The 14,083-nt window shown below is 42.8% G+C and overlaps 1 long non-coding RNA gene across 2 annotated transcripts in view; it reads right to left on the reverse strand.

Annotated features, from left to right (window-relative positions):
* The window catches only part of LOC136290735 (uncharacterized), a 39,692-nt gene extending 26,932 nt beyond the window's left edge, over window positions 1–12,760 (reverse strand). Inside the window, exon 1 of one of the 2 annotated variants that reach the window (XR_010721356.1) lies at window positions 12,577–12,760. This is a non-coding gene — a long non-coding RNA (uncharacterized lncRNA). Of the gene's footprint in view, window positions 1–12,568 lie in introns of both variants that reach the window. The other variant, XR_010721357.1, reaches the window with a different exon arrangement.
* Window positions 12,761–14,083: the final 1,323 nt, after the last annotated feature.

The following is a 14,083-nucleotide window of genomic DNA, read 5'->3' on the forward strand; positions in this document are numbered from 1 at the left end:
ATGATCTCAGATGTCCTCCCTGAATGGTGTGGCACAGACTTTACAGGCACAGAAGGTTTTCTGTTACTTGCAAAACTTTACAAGGAGCTAAAAATTCTTCCCTTGCTCCCTGCTGTTCTGGAAGAGCAGTGCCATCTTCGAAATAAGCAGGGACAGTTGAAAGCAGCCATGAATCTCCCTCCAATGCAGTGCACAATATCATGGAAGGTGCTTCTGTAAATGCAAGTGCTTGAATTGCAATTCTCATCTTTTAGAGGATTTCTGCTTGCATAGAAATTAAGTTATGTTTTCTTGGCAGCTTTCAGTTTCAAGGGGAAATGACATCTTTTTTTCATGAGCAGTAAAGATCAGGAGGCACTCTAGCCCCCCACACTTAAAGGTTTTTATAAGGATGTCTTCCTGTTCTTTCCAAAAAACCTGCAACCTTGCCACTCACAGTACCATTACTTCCTTCTTTCAAAGGACAGTGCTGAGGACCCAGCACAAAGCTAACTCTGACTGTGTGTCATCCGTACTAGAAACTCCAGATCCATGTTAAATCTGGGCTGAAGTACAACACAGTTGTCATACTGGCAACTAAAAACTTATGAAAATCATACATTTCTACGTGCAACAGACAAAGAGCAGACCCTGATGGCTAATCTGGCTTGAATTATCTCATATTTGGTGTAGGCCAAGTGCAAGCACGCGGACAGTTCCCCTGGAGCAAGTGCTGTGCAATAATGTTGTTTCACTGCAACTCATCTGCATGCCAAACCTTTTCACTTGGAGCTATGGCTCAGTCAAGACACAGTGTCGACCTGACCTTGACAAGAAGGAGCTGAAGGAATTGTGAGTCCTCAGTCTCTGAGCAGAGATTTCTTTCTGGCCAGGTATTCAACATAAGACTGTTCATTTTTAAATATATCTCTGAACAGTCAGTGTTCATGTGAAACATACCTAGGAGGGGAATATACATGGCAGCTGTTCAAGTTTCACATATAACCAACACCACCGACTCTACACAGTGTTCTCTTACTTGAAAATAATCAAGGTTTGTGATACCAAAGCTTTATGTCCCATTATCTCCCAGCATTAAATCCTGATAAATCAGTGTCAGTAAAGAGCTACTACAATATGTATGTTGCAGATGTACATTGTGATTACCAATGAATTGTGGCACCTCCCAATTTCTGTGCAGTACAATATCATATGGAAAAGAAAATATTTTCCTCTAAGCCTCTTTTCCTTATGCTGTCAAAACATCAACTACTCTGCCATCTCACTCTCCCTAGCTGATAGCACCCTGCACTTTTACACTGTTTGCACTTGCTCTGCTGAGAATTCAATTTCCTCTGGTGATCTGCATGCAGGCAAATATTGCCCAGGGCACTAATGTATATTTGTTCTTCTTGAATTGCACACAGAAATATTGTTGCTATGCGGCGAGCACAAAACAATCCAGAAGTCACCTGACATCCTCCATCAAACATTTAGGAGTCATCAAACTTAATTTCCCCTTTGTGCCATAAAACACCGAGAGGAAGCTTTAATAGATTGTATTATGTAACGGTTCTATAAAAATAGCAGGCCAGCACTGGAGCACTTCCTTCCTGAGGCCCAATAACCTATGCTGAAAGGATACACACTCGTTTCCCTGGCAACCATGAGAGATGACACTAGGGGAAAAACAGCAACAAAAGGACCATTTTTTGCTTAGTAAAATAAGGTCTGGCTTCAAGCTTGTGATACAGTGAATACAGAGTGCCTGACAGAGAGAGAACCGGTTAATAATTCTGCTCAGGTCCCAGTGACCTTGCAAGGCTGTTAATGCTTTTCATTTCTTCTTCAACTGCCTATGAAAAAAAAAAAAAAACAAAAAAACAAAACCACAACAGCAAACTCACTTGAGCAACTATTGAAGTTTTAAATCTTTTTAAATTAAAGATAAAAAAAAAAAAGGAAAAGAAAAGAAAAAAAAAAGACATTTGATGCAGGACTGTCAGAGATTGATCTGACCTCCTAGCATTTCCACGTTTCTCCCCTGCATAGACGATAGGATTTTCACATTTTGGTTCAAAAGAATCCTTTCTATTTCCAAGCCTGCCGTGTTTAATAGTCCATTGTCCAGCAGACAACTGTTTTCAAGACAGGGCCTTTGCAAGCAACCAAAAAACAAACTCCCCCAAAAAACCTCACAGTGATACACCACCACACTAAAGGCACAACCCAATGAGCTAGAACATTTAACAACATGATCATCACTCTCACCCCATTCAGGGCTTCCATAGCCCCATGCTCCCACAGGGAGACAGAGAGAAAAGTGACAAAAATGTTTTTTGTTTCTGTCCAACCATAAGGGCTGGAAGTTTCCTTGTGGCATAACCACATGAGTTTATTCTTGTCGCCGTCAGCTTTCCCTGGGCAATTTTTAACCCTTGGTTGTTGCAAGAGTTCCTGCTGAGGCAGCTCCCACACCAACAAGTTGCTTTCTTCACTTGCCTCTCAGAAACCTCTGGCACATTAGGGTGTTACACAGTGCAGTGTCAGTGGGCAAATGCATGTTTTTGAGAAGATTTAAAAAAAAAAAATATCAGTTGTTTTCTCTACAATCTGGAAAGCAGCTGTCTAAGGCTGGAAATGAGCCTTTCTGAAAAATTCCCTTCCTCCTCCTTGTCAGTCAATAACAGGAGGAAATGCATTTGAACAGGAAACGTAGTGGCACATAACTCTCCTGCTGAGCAACTCCAGCATCTTGAAGCGATCCCAGGCTCCTCACGCAAGCGAGAGAAATGTAACATGTCCTGCTGAGGAGGAAACCCAGGAAGAGAGACACTACAGCAGCAGGTATCCTGGCTGGAATGCTATTTCTGTCATTATAGTTCCCTTGCTAAAAGCATGTCTTCAGTCTTCAAGTGGATATTTGGATATTCTTCTTCATTTCCTCTTGGAAGTGAAAAGGCGTTTGCTGTGGCTGTATTTCAGCAGGGGATTAAGTCACCCCTGTGTGTTACCTACTTCACAGGATCACACACGTTCCTTTAGACCTGTTCACACTGGGTGAAACTCCCCCCTACACACAAGGCCAAGGCATTACGTAACTATTTAGGAGGTTAAACAAGATTAAGGGGTGTGTAAGGCACTGTAGCTGAATAAATTTCCCTCAAGATGATTTAACTCTAACACACTAACCCTTTTAAACACATATGTCCAATTTAGGTGGAAACAGGTGAGACAAATTCTTCTGCCACCTTCAAGGCAGTCTCATGCAGACTCTCTCGTGCACAAATTCTGCACAATTCTGACTGGGAACTGGTCACCAGGGCACTGGTGCAATCCTCTGTGGCTCTCAGCCCTAAGGTCAGCAATGACACAAGACTCCACAGCAAGGCAGCAACAAGGACAACTGTGACAGTGAGGTTCAACTCCATTACATCCAATTGCCCAATGGGGTATTCCCTAATCTAACATGGAACAGAGCCTCTGAATGGTGCAGAAGCAGCAGTACAGTGCCTGTGTGCCCTCATGCTCGTCCAGCAGCACAATTGGTAGGTAGGGAGGCAGATGGAGTAATCCCCTCAGGTGTCCTACAGCTCCTGCTCCTACTTGGGAGCTGCCAGCCCAGCAGCCACATTTACTGACTTTACTGCAGCCTTCATCAACCTGGAGAGAAAACCCTCTCTCTATCAGAGACGCCTTGCTCGCTGCCAATTAAGCAGCCACTAACAGTGCCTGCTCCTACCCCTGACAGGATGCCAGCTCAGGCACAGTTTACTCGCAGCCCAGTTACTTAGTTACTATGCTAATTAAGCACCTAAGTAGGTAGTGCATTAACATGTCAGGATTTCAAAAGTTAATGAGCTCACTGGGCATTTCCACTTCCGAGTCACAGCAAACAGCACAGGAATAATTAAACCAGCTTTAAATGCCTCCAAAAGGCTCATGTAAAGACAGACTGCTCATCTGAATTTTAAGGGCAAAAGCAAACAACGTATCTGCCTCAGAATATTTTAAGACAATAAAGGAGAATTCACAGTCAGAGAGAGTTAAGCCTACAAAATTACCTCCAATATACTTAAGATAACAACAACAAAAAAAACCATGCAGCAGTTCTGAAGCAAGCTGTAACGAGGTGAAACAGACACCTGAGAGCATGCCAAGGCAGGTTAGTGTTGCCAATTAGAGCATGCTGAACTTGCAGCCACTAGTACCTGCTCACTGCCCTGCAGACACACTGCTGGCAGCAGGCTGTTAACATTTAACCAGGGCCCTGGGGCCGCTGCGGTGTCTTGGTGAGCCTGTGGAAACCTACCTAAGCTCCCTGAGGCCTTTGGGCTGCACCTATGGGTTCAACCCACGCAACCGTGGCACTCTTGGAAGATGACAGCAGCAACTTCCTACGGGATCTGCCCAGCCAGGAGCTATGCCTGGATTGCAACAATTAGGCTAGAACTGATCCTGGCAATGGCAGTAAGAATTAAGGACAAATATTTTTTACTCTCAAATTAGCCATTTTCCCAGTTTACCTATGTAAATTTTATCATTTCACCACACCAGAGAGAATAGGAGCCCCAAAGGCAATTATCAAAGCTTTTGATAATTTTAGGCTTGAGAGAGAGCAAGCTTCAATATAAAGTGCATGTCAGGATCAGGTGCTCCAGATTTACATCTTAATCCTTCCAGTTACAAGGTCACAGCTGTTTAAAACAGGTGCCCATGCTGTAATATTTTCTCTTGTGGAGAAGCAGGTTATGTATGAAAACCTAAGAGCTACCACGCTGCCTCAGAACAAATCACCCAATAGCCTACCCCCCAGTAGTGGTAGAGAGCAGATCTCTCAGAGGGAGCACAAGAACTGGGTGAGCACACACGATACCTCCTGGCAGTCTCCCAGCAGACAACCTTTTGAGGATCAGAGACTTCCTGTGCCAGCCTCCTTTTTATCTATTTAGTCACCCTCAATTAATTTCTCTTTCATGAACCTGTCCAGTTGACCTTTGTACCCATAAAGCACACTATCTGGTTGCTCTAAGTGGATAGACAGGTATCTGTGGTATGTGAGGCAGCAGCATTTTACTGCTACTGAAGGGAGGAAACTACAAACCAAGGGCTTTTGCAAGGCTGGATGCTTAACACAGCTCATGATTTCCCCAGCACTGCCCCCCACCATGCAGGCTACGTGATGGAATCAGTGAGCTGGGATAAAGCTGGACATCTCAGCGCTACCAGATTTGTAGCGACACAACCACTAGAAGCCTGAAAACAATTCAGGATTCCAGGGGGTTTTCTGATGGCTGAACTCAGCCTCTGAAGTATCTTAAAGCAACCAGGAGTTTGCAGGAGTATCCCTATTTAAAGCGCTACAAAGGTGCCTCTGCAAGATGCATCAGAGGACAACATGGAGAAATTAATTTCCTTAGCTCCAAATCCACAAGGAATAAATCAGTGGCTGAAATAATCAAATAGCAACCTTTAATTAGTGCCTCAGTAAAAGCTTGCTGTAATGACACATTAAATTAAGACAGGGAAAGAAAGGAAGCAGCACAGGAACACTTCAGACACACTACCATGATTTGAAGCCAAAGTTCCATCAATTCCCATCACAGCAAGAAAGAACTCATAAGACAAAAATAAACCCACCAGAATCATCAAAGCAAAAGTTACTGTCTCCTGGCACTACTGAAATATTCACCCATAACGCTCCTCACTGGTGTGCCAGCAAGAACTGCTGTACTTAAGTCCTACTTGAGTACTGAAAACAGCCTTTAAGTGGCATTGAAGTGAAGCAAAGCAAAGCAACCGCGCAGACCCCTTGGATGGGAGGGAATTCTGCCATCTGTGCTCAGCATCTGCTCAAGGGATCACCTTCTGTTAATGCGTGCAGACGCTGAGCAAAGCACCTTTCCCTCTGGAGGCTTTTTTCCATGGTGAAACTGAGGCATCACCCAAGCTAGTCCTCTGATCACAAAAAATCACTATCCCTGTTAAACAGATTCAAACTTAACCCAAGAAGAAACTGGAACTTGACTCATTTTAAAAAAGCTTGGAGGATCTCTGAAGGGAAGCCCACAGGAGGATAGATTTTTGAAGACCTCTATTTTATTCATTCTGCATTGAGCAACTTTGAGCGCAAACCAGAAGTGTACAAACCAGGTCCCAGAACAAATACATTATTAAAAAGAGAAAAAACACATCACAGACACTTAACAAGACTCTCCTGAGAATAAAACCATGGAAAACCACCTAGAATCTTCAGTCTCTTGCCTGGAACACAGGCAGGGAATGCTTTTGCTGTCTGCAAAAGGACAGAGAGGGAAAGGTCACGATCTCACCCTTGCTCTGCACCAGTGCACACACTTCATTCTTGGTAGGGATGCTTGTGCTGTGTCTCTGATTTACATCCTCCAGAGACTCCTGGAGGGAGCGGAGTCTCTGGAATCCTGTCTGAGCCAGCCCAAGCACTGTAATGATTCCTAGAGCATGTAATCCAGGAATACCATCCCCTACCATGCCTCCAAAAGCCTTCTACATGCAGATATTCACACTGTCTAAAAACAGAAATCCTTATGCCTGCAAGCACATCTCATCACCACGTATTAGTTTCTATCACTGGAAGTGTTGAGAAGGCTGCCAGTTATAAGGCACACTATGAATCAAACCTGAAATAGGCAGAGAAAATAATGGATTTTTTTTTTAAGGCAAAATGAGATCTTATGTGTCCAGCACTGAGAACTGAGTCTACCTAAATCACAAAAAAGCTCCGTGTTCCCTGCTGCTCCGAAGTATAAGCTGTATTCCAAGCAGATCTTGTGCTGTTAGCTGTTACTTCCTTCAGGCAACTCCTGCAGGGAAGTTAATTCTGTTTCCAAGTCACATCTTCAGGGCTCTTTTTGCATGTTTGCTCTCAGGCATCCAGCACATCAAGGCAAATATTTGGAATAAGGCCTTGGGTGCAAGCCGCATTTGTTGCTAAATAAGCAAAGCCAATGCTACAAAAACCAATCATGCTTCAAGGTATAAAGCAACTGCGTTTTTTGGCCAAAGAAACACCCAGCCCCTCATTGTACCCCCCATTTGGGAAGATATCTGGGCAAGTGATCCCACTGCTCCCTGAAGCACTGATAAAGGCCAAAAGCTGGGAGCACCAGGAGAGGAGATAAGCCATTAGACTGACCTAGCAAATCACATCCTTTGTTCAGCGCGTTTCCTGGGGATTAGAAACAGCTCTTCCCATTCTCTCTAAACCCAGATAAATAAAGAGTGATGGCTTTAGAGCTTTTCAAGTGACAAGAGCAGGAGGAAAGACAGGCCTATAGTAACAGGCCTTAATGAGGGTGCTATCAGCTGACATAGGGACCCGTATATTGGCTTATTGAGCAGATTCTTCCCACAAACAGCGACAATAGCTTGTTCCCTCACATACAACTCCCGTAAAGCTTTAGTACTTCCTCTATCCATGTTCCTGACTAATTAAAACAAAACAAATCGTAGCACAACCAAAAAAAGCCAACACCGTCCTGTAAAGGCCAACCTACAGCACCGGACTGGAGGGGAGAAGAGATTCTTTTTCAGCGCTGTAACCCCCTCATGAGTCTTATCTGGTCTCAAGTATCTGATACCCCATGACAATATCCAAGTACTGAAATTTCAGTACAACACTGAAAAAAGGGCAACAATTGTGTTGCAGGTTGCATGGGACAAACACTGTAATTAGAGAAGAGCAAAGAGCTGGCACAGAGCACTACAACCCGCTCTACGGCACCTGTTCTTACTGGTGCTACACCACCAGAAAAACAGCGGTGCTACTCGAGCATTCTGAAGGAGTGGAAATGGCAAAATTGAGCTGCAACATATTCACAGAAATATTATTTGCACTTTTTCTTCCAGATGTTCCCACACACTCTCCATCTAAGCTGAACAGAACACCCAAAAAAGGTTTGTGGTTATGGCAAAAGTAAACCCATTATCAAATTTCTCTGAGACTGTCCTGGAAGTTTACATTGTAAGAGGAAAATCAAAGTTTATGCATCTGATTATGAACACCACACATCGCAAAGTAAACAGGGCCAGCCTGATTTGGGACTATCTGGGACAGAAAATGTTCAACAACTGTAGGAAGACAGAGGGAGGATCGTAAATGAACTCTAAATTCTATTGGCTTATTTTCCCAGTTCTTACTCACTGGAAACATCCCTTGTCTTTAGTTTGGTTCCTTTAAGTTCAGCACTTGTCTGACTAAATGTTTTATTCTCAAATACAGCTGACAAAAATGGGTACAATATTCTATAGTTCTCTACAGATGGATAATGAATTCTCTCTATCATGCTTCTGAAAACCCCTCTGTGGAATTCAACAGGTGTATCAAATATTTCCAGTTATCCTCTCACAGTCATAAAAGCAGAAAAGAAAATTAAGGGTAAAAATTCAAATACTACAGCTGGAATACAGAAAGCTGAATTTATTAATGATTTCAGACAAAAAATATAAAATGTGTTTTGTAAAAGTGAGGAAGAAATGAAGTCAGCTCTAGACCAAAAAATGTGTGTTTTGGGATTTGATGGTTTTTTCCTTCTAGGACTCAAAAATTCTTCTCACTGTAAAAGAGGTTTCAAAACTTTCTGGTAGATCAGTCAAGCAGACAAATACATACATGATGGCCACTAGAATTCCTGGTAGTTTCTACCAGAATATGTATCAGTAAATGGTCTCCAAGTTTTCAGGACAAATGGATTTGAATCACAACAGTGAATGGCTGGTCTGTTCACAACAAAACACAAAATCTACCTCCTTTCAGAGTTTGTTGAGTAACACATTTGAACGAAGTCAGTGGAGAAAAAGCATCCCATTCAGTGTATTTGCTACTTTGAAAGGTCTGAAACCAATGAGGATCCCAACAATTATTCTAGAAAATAGGTATTTTCTCCAAGCACTTTTGTTGGTTTAAACAAAATCATTAATTTTGCTCAACATTGAGAGTCAAGTAAACTAAAAGCCTCAGAATTCTTCTCTGATCAAACCCATGAGATCCAAAGAAAAAGGGCTAATTTCACATAGTTTTGGTACTGAATCATGTGGCAAAGCTGGGCTCACACAGTAGTTTTTAGGACAACAGGTTTACCGAAAATTGGATAAACAAAATCTGTGAGGACTTCACCCACAAGTGCATTTTTAAAGAGTCCATTCTTGGCACAGATACGGACAACTCCCACCAGCTTGAATGGAAAACTCACCTGTTTGTGCAAAGACTGACTTTGTTCTCCAGCACCTGCAAACACAAGGCAGAGGACCAGCAACCCCACAGTGACCTGATGGTTCATACCTTTGTGAGGTCACTCTTTTTGATGAGGTGGACAGTAGTGGTCAACCAGAATGTGAGCTGGTGTGTTTTCAGAGATACTCAGCAGATGCTGTGCCATATTTATAAAAAGAAAAGAAAAAAAAAAAAGAAAAAAAAGAAAAAACACTCCTGTCCATCTTAAGGACTTGTTTGGAATTATAAAGACATATGGTATTTTTAGAGGCTGAAACAAACTGACTCACACTCACCACTGCCAATTGAGAATAAGGCACATTTACTGATGTAACCAATGTTCCACTTCATTCTGCTTTCCCATCAAACCTCAACATTTTATTTTAGCTGCAAAAAGGTTTATTAAAGTCCTGTAGCCACATGATAATTCTCTCAACCGAGAAATGCAATGCAAGGCTCAAAAACCCCAAACCTATGCAGCTACACTAATTTTAAAAATCACCCTAATTGCATAGCATTCCACAGAGTTCATATTTTATTCTGCTGTTTAAATGAAAAGAAAAACAGTTGTTCCTTTGATTTTTTTTTTACACACCCAAAATCAAGGAAGTATGGGGTAATATCTCCAACTCTGTCACCAAATCCACTTTGTGGATTCCTTTTGCTGTCCTTAACTGGAAAATAATGATTTGTATTTGTCCTACAACAGCACCTTCGCCCTCTTGCCCACAAGCTCAGGTTTTCTGTTACACGAGTTAGACACACCTGACAAGCACATAGCTGCTTATCCACCCATTTCAGCAAGAGCTGGAAGTTTAAATCCTGGAACCTGAGCTGCATGCGGGGTTTAAAACTTGTTAGATGGAAGATGATGAACACCTTGTATTTATCAGTTGGTGGAAAGATACCTCTTACACATGAAACAATTCTATCTTTGCAAGAAGGTACCCAACATAGGGTATTTTAATTTTCTCTATGTTCTGCTCCCAGCGAAGAAGCTGAGTGAATGACACACCACTTTTCTCCTAGATGACAGCAAACAAAAGCACAGGAAAAAATTATACTGTAGTGAATCACATGCATATTTTGACTGGTAGAAGCTCTGCCAGAGAATGGAAAGAAAGATTAATTTAGTTGGTTTATCCCTTCCCTCGACTTCCACGCAGACTAACACACAGTGCCTCCTCACAAAGGCTGCCCACACCTTGGCGTGGCTCCAGGCAGGCACTGGTGTGTGCCGGCTGTGGATCAGACAGCACTTTGTCCCGGCCAGGATGTGGTCTGCCTTTGTAACGAGGCCCATGCAAACGGGCGCCCATCGGCCCCTGCAGACGGCTCTGGCAAACACCACTTGTCCCCTCACTAGACATAAATGAACTGTAACTACCTCAAAGGAGAACAAACAATATAAGAAAAGAAGGGAAAACATCCAGATTTAACCAGATTAACGATAACGGCTCTCCCGAGGGAAGGCTCCCTGAAGAGGAGAATTCACGGACTTATTAGCAGCCTTTAACCACGTTTCTGGTTTGTGATGTGCCATGCAGTGAAAAGTACAAATCTGTGACTTCCCCTTTAGAAGAATTTGGGAGGATTATTAGCTTCACAGAAGACAGATTAGTCACAGCATAAACTGCTGCCCTAAACGTTTCATATTTGTTTTGCATCCCCAGCATCCTACTAAAAATAACAGTGACAGGAAAAAATATCTGTGCTGGACTTAAAAGCAAATGCACAACACCACCACGACTATCACCATCCCTCTGCTGCATTAAATACTTGTTATTCATCTCGAGCCCTTATTTTTGCCATTTTGCTTAAGCCTGGAACACATGGACTTCAGAAAAACTGTTTCTTATCAGAAATTGCTATCACAATTCTTTGTATTAAGAGAAGGAGAACAATGAACAGCAAGGAACTCAGAGTTTTTCCTCAAACTTTCTTGCCTTAGTCCTGCCAGAATGCTGTTAATGCACAATCTTGGGAAGAAAGATCAACAGAATTTCCGCTGTGTCTTATTTTCAGGGATGCAGGACTCCATTTCTGAAAGCAGAGAGATTAGGGTGACTGAAATCTGAAGTACTGATACTGTGTTGGGAGAATGGGTGCTGACAGCAAGCTCTTAACTCATCAGCCGAAGCAGGTCTTGTCAACTGTATTTAAAGTCGGTTACAGGAGCAAAACCCCACGAAAGCAGCAAGAAACAAGGAGCAGCCAGACTGGCCTCTCTCATGATTACCACAAGATAACCACCTCTGTCCATCTACAGACTGTGTCACCTTGACTAGAGAAAACACAGCTTCAGGGGACTATTGAACCCAGATATATCATGTTTGGATAGTGGTGCACTTGCACCAAATTAAAGCAAAGACATGTCTAAGCAGATGCAACTGACACGGAAATAAAACTCCTCTCAGAACTCTGAGCTGTTCAGCAACTTAAATATCAGTACCCAAGTGTGAAAGACCACAGCTTCTCCAGTTTTTTCACAGGTCTCAGGCCCAGGACAAATTATGCAGCATCCTCATGAAAACAGATTCCTATTCCGTCCTGACCTCTTCACAGGAGATGTTTGAGACCACTTCCACTAAGCCTCTTCACCAAACTTCAACTCAGCAAGGTGATACAGCCACCTTTTATGTGCCAAGCAATAAAACAGAAACTAATACATTTTGGGCTATTCCCTGCTGTTTCCAACTCTATTCTCACGGAATACCTTCAGTAAGAGCTCCCAACATTATGCAGAGATGAATTAGCAAACCCTGTGCCAATTATTTAATCGAATTTGAACCTGTGGTCAGCTATTTCTCCTTTGGGAAAACTGAGGACCCTTCATGTTCCACAATTTTTTAAATGGAGATTCCCCAGTTGCCAGGAAGAGACAGACTGTAAACTACATCCAAACAGCACTGACAAGATCCATCAGCAGGTGCTTGGCACAAGGCAGCACCCTGCTCCTGGTTTGGGAAAGAGCTTCTCCAGCCAGGAAGGGGATCTAGGACACAGCAATGAGAGGTCCTTCTCTCGAGGTTGCTCAGTACAGAAGGTGCTCAACAGTACTTCCCTTACTGCACAGTCAATGATTTGGGGTCTCTTTACACACTAAAACCTCATTGATTGCACTACTATTGCAGCTGAGGGCCAAGTCAGGAGTGAATCCAGCAAAGGTTAACATTATTCCAGGGCACCCAGAATTGGTGCCTTAGGAACTGTTGTGACAGAACATCCAGTCAGACCGCCTTTTCCTTTTAGTCTCAGTCATATCAACACTGGGGTCATACAATTTACTAGAACAGCCTTCCAGAAAAATTATCTTTGGGGTTTATAAATCTTACTTACGCACTTACAAATCACCTGTGCCTGTCTACAAAGACTCCAGTTTGGCAATAACACTTGTCGGTATTATTGCACAGTCTCCAGCAACTTCTTGCTTCTCCTTCTCTTTCAAATGTTTTTGTCTCCCTGGAGCACCACCTCCTTCCCCAGCCTGTTCCACTCTGCTCCTAATGGAGATAGGGTTAAATTTACAAAGTGTTTTTATCCTAATTACAAGCCATTCAGCTAGTACCTTGGTCACAGCCTCAGCAGGAAATGATATGCAAAATATACTTTCATGCATCTGACAGTCCCCAAAACTACCGGTCGTATAAATTCTGCCAATTTACTCTAATTAAAGCTAAGCAGTGTCGTGTGTGCTTAAACGGTCAATCTGTCTTGAAGTAATTACACCTGAAAGCAGGAATACATCAGTTTCCTTCTCCTGGAATTAAACTCAGATGGGGCAGCTGAGAAACAGTCAAGGGACATTTGCTAATGATTAAATCCAAATCACATCTCCTTGCAGTGCTGTTACCAAGTACAAGCTGCTGCATGGATGCTGATGGATTTGTGGAGGAAGGAAGCAGATGGTACAAGGCACTTGTCAACACAGCACTGCCTACACAAGACTCTCTCTCACACCCAGTGCTGCCGAGGCTTGTGCTCTGAAGCAGTGTAGTAGGGAGGCAAAATGAGACTCTGGGAGAAAGTAAAATATATACTATGCCTGCAAGGAGAAGAGCCAGCAGGCAGAGCTCCTGATGTGCTGGAGAACTCCTACCTTCCACACTGCCATGTCAAAGATGTTTCTCGTCTCTTGATGGCCCTTTAGAGAAGACCAAAGATGACTGTCTAGAAATAGCAAGAGTATTGACTCAGTTAGGAAAAGATGAAGAGGCTGCATTGCTCTATCCAAATCCTCCTTCCTGCTCTCGTGTACAGAGCAAGGAGCACAGAAGGCAGAGAAGGAAAGACAAAAAAAGAAATCATTAACCACTAACCACACTTACACAACCATATTTTGCCGTGCCACTCAACAGCAGCACGTAACTGCAAATTCCCATAACTCCTGACACAGTGCTCAAAGGCTGTTAGTCAGAAGGATGCTTACATTGGCCCCCTAGGAGCTGACAAATTCCGCTTTATCTCCCTGGGATCTGACGAGCCCATCCTGTCACACGGGAAGACGATTATGAATGACAACGCAATGAGTAACTTCTTAAACAGGCAAAAAAATTCTGACTTGAATATTCTGCTTAGATTCTCAACCTTTTCTGGTTCACTGATATGTGCTAAGTTTCCCAAAAGGAGAAGGATGTTCCACCTGAAGACAAGCAGGAACCAAGTTTACTACCATTCAAGAGATAATGCCATCAACATATAAAAGCTTATATAGACACATCACTAAAAGATTAACCTAAATCCACGTTCAGCCTCCAAAACCATAGTTTGAAAAGTGCAATAAAATATGAAAGGACAAGCCAAGGACCTGTGCAGCTCTTTAAGCTATCTGAGATTTGTCCATCCTCAAAACAA

Source organism: Chamaea fasciata, unplaced genomic scaffold, assembly GCF_029207755.1.
Source record: "Chamaea fasciata isolate MVZ Bird 193981 ecotype frontalis unplaced genomic scaffold, bChaFas1.0.hap1 SCAF_6, whole genome shotgun sequence".
Lineage (NCBI taxonomy): Eukaryota > Metazoa > Chordata > Aves > Passeriformes > Sylviidae > Chamaea > Chamaea fasciata.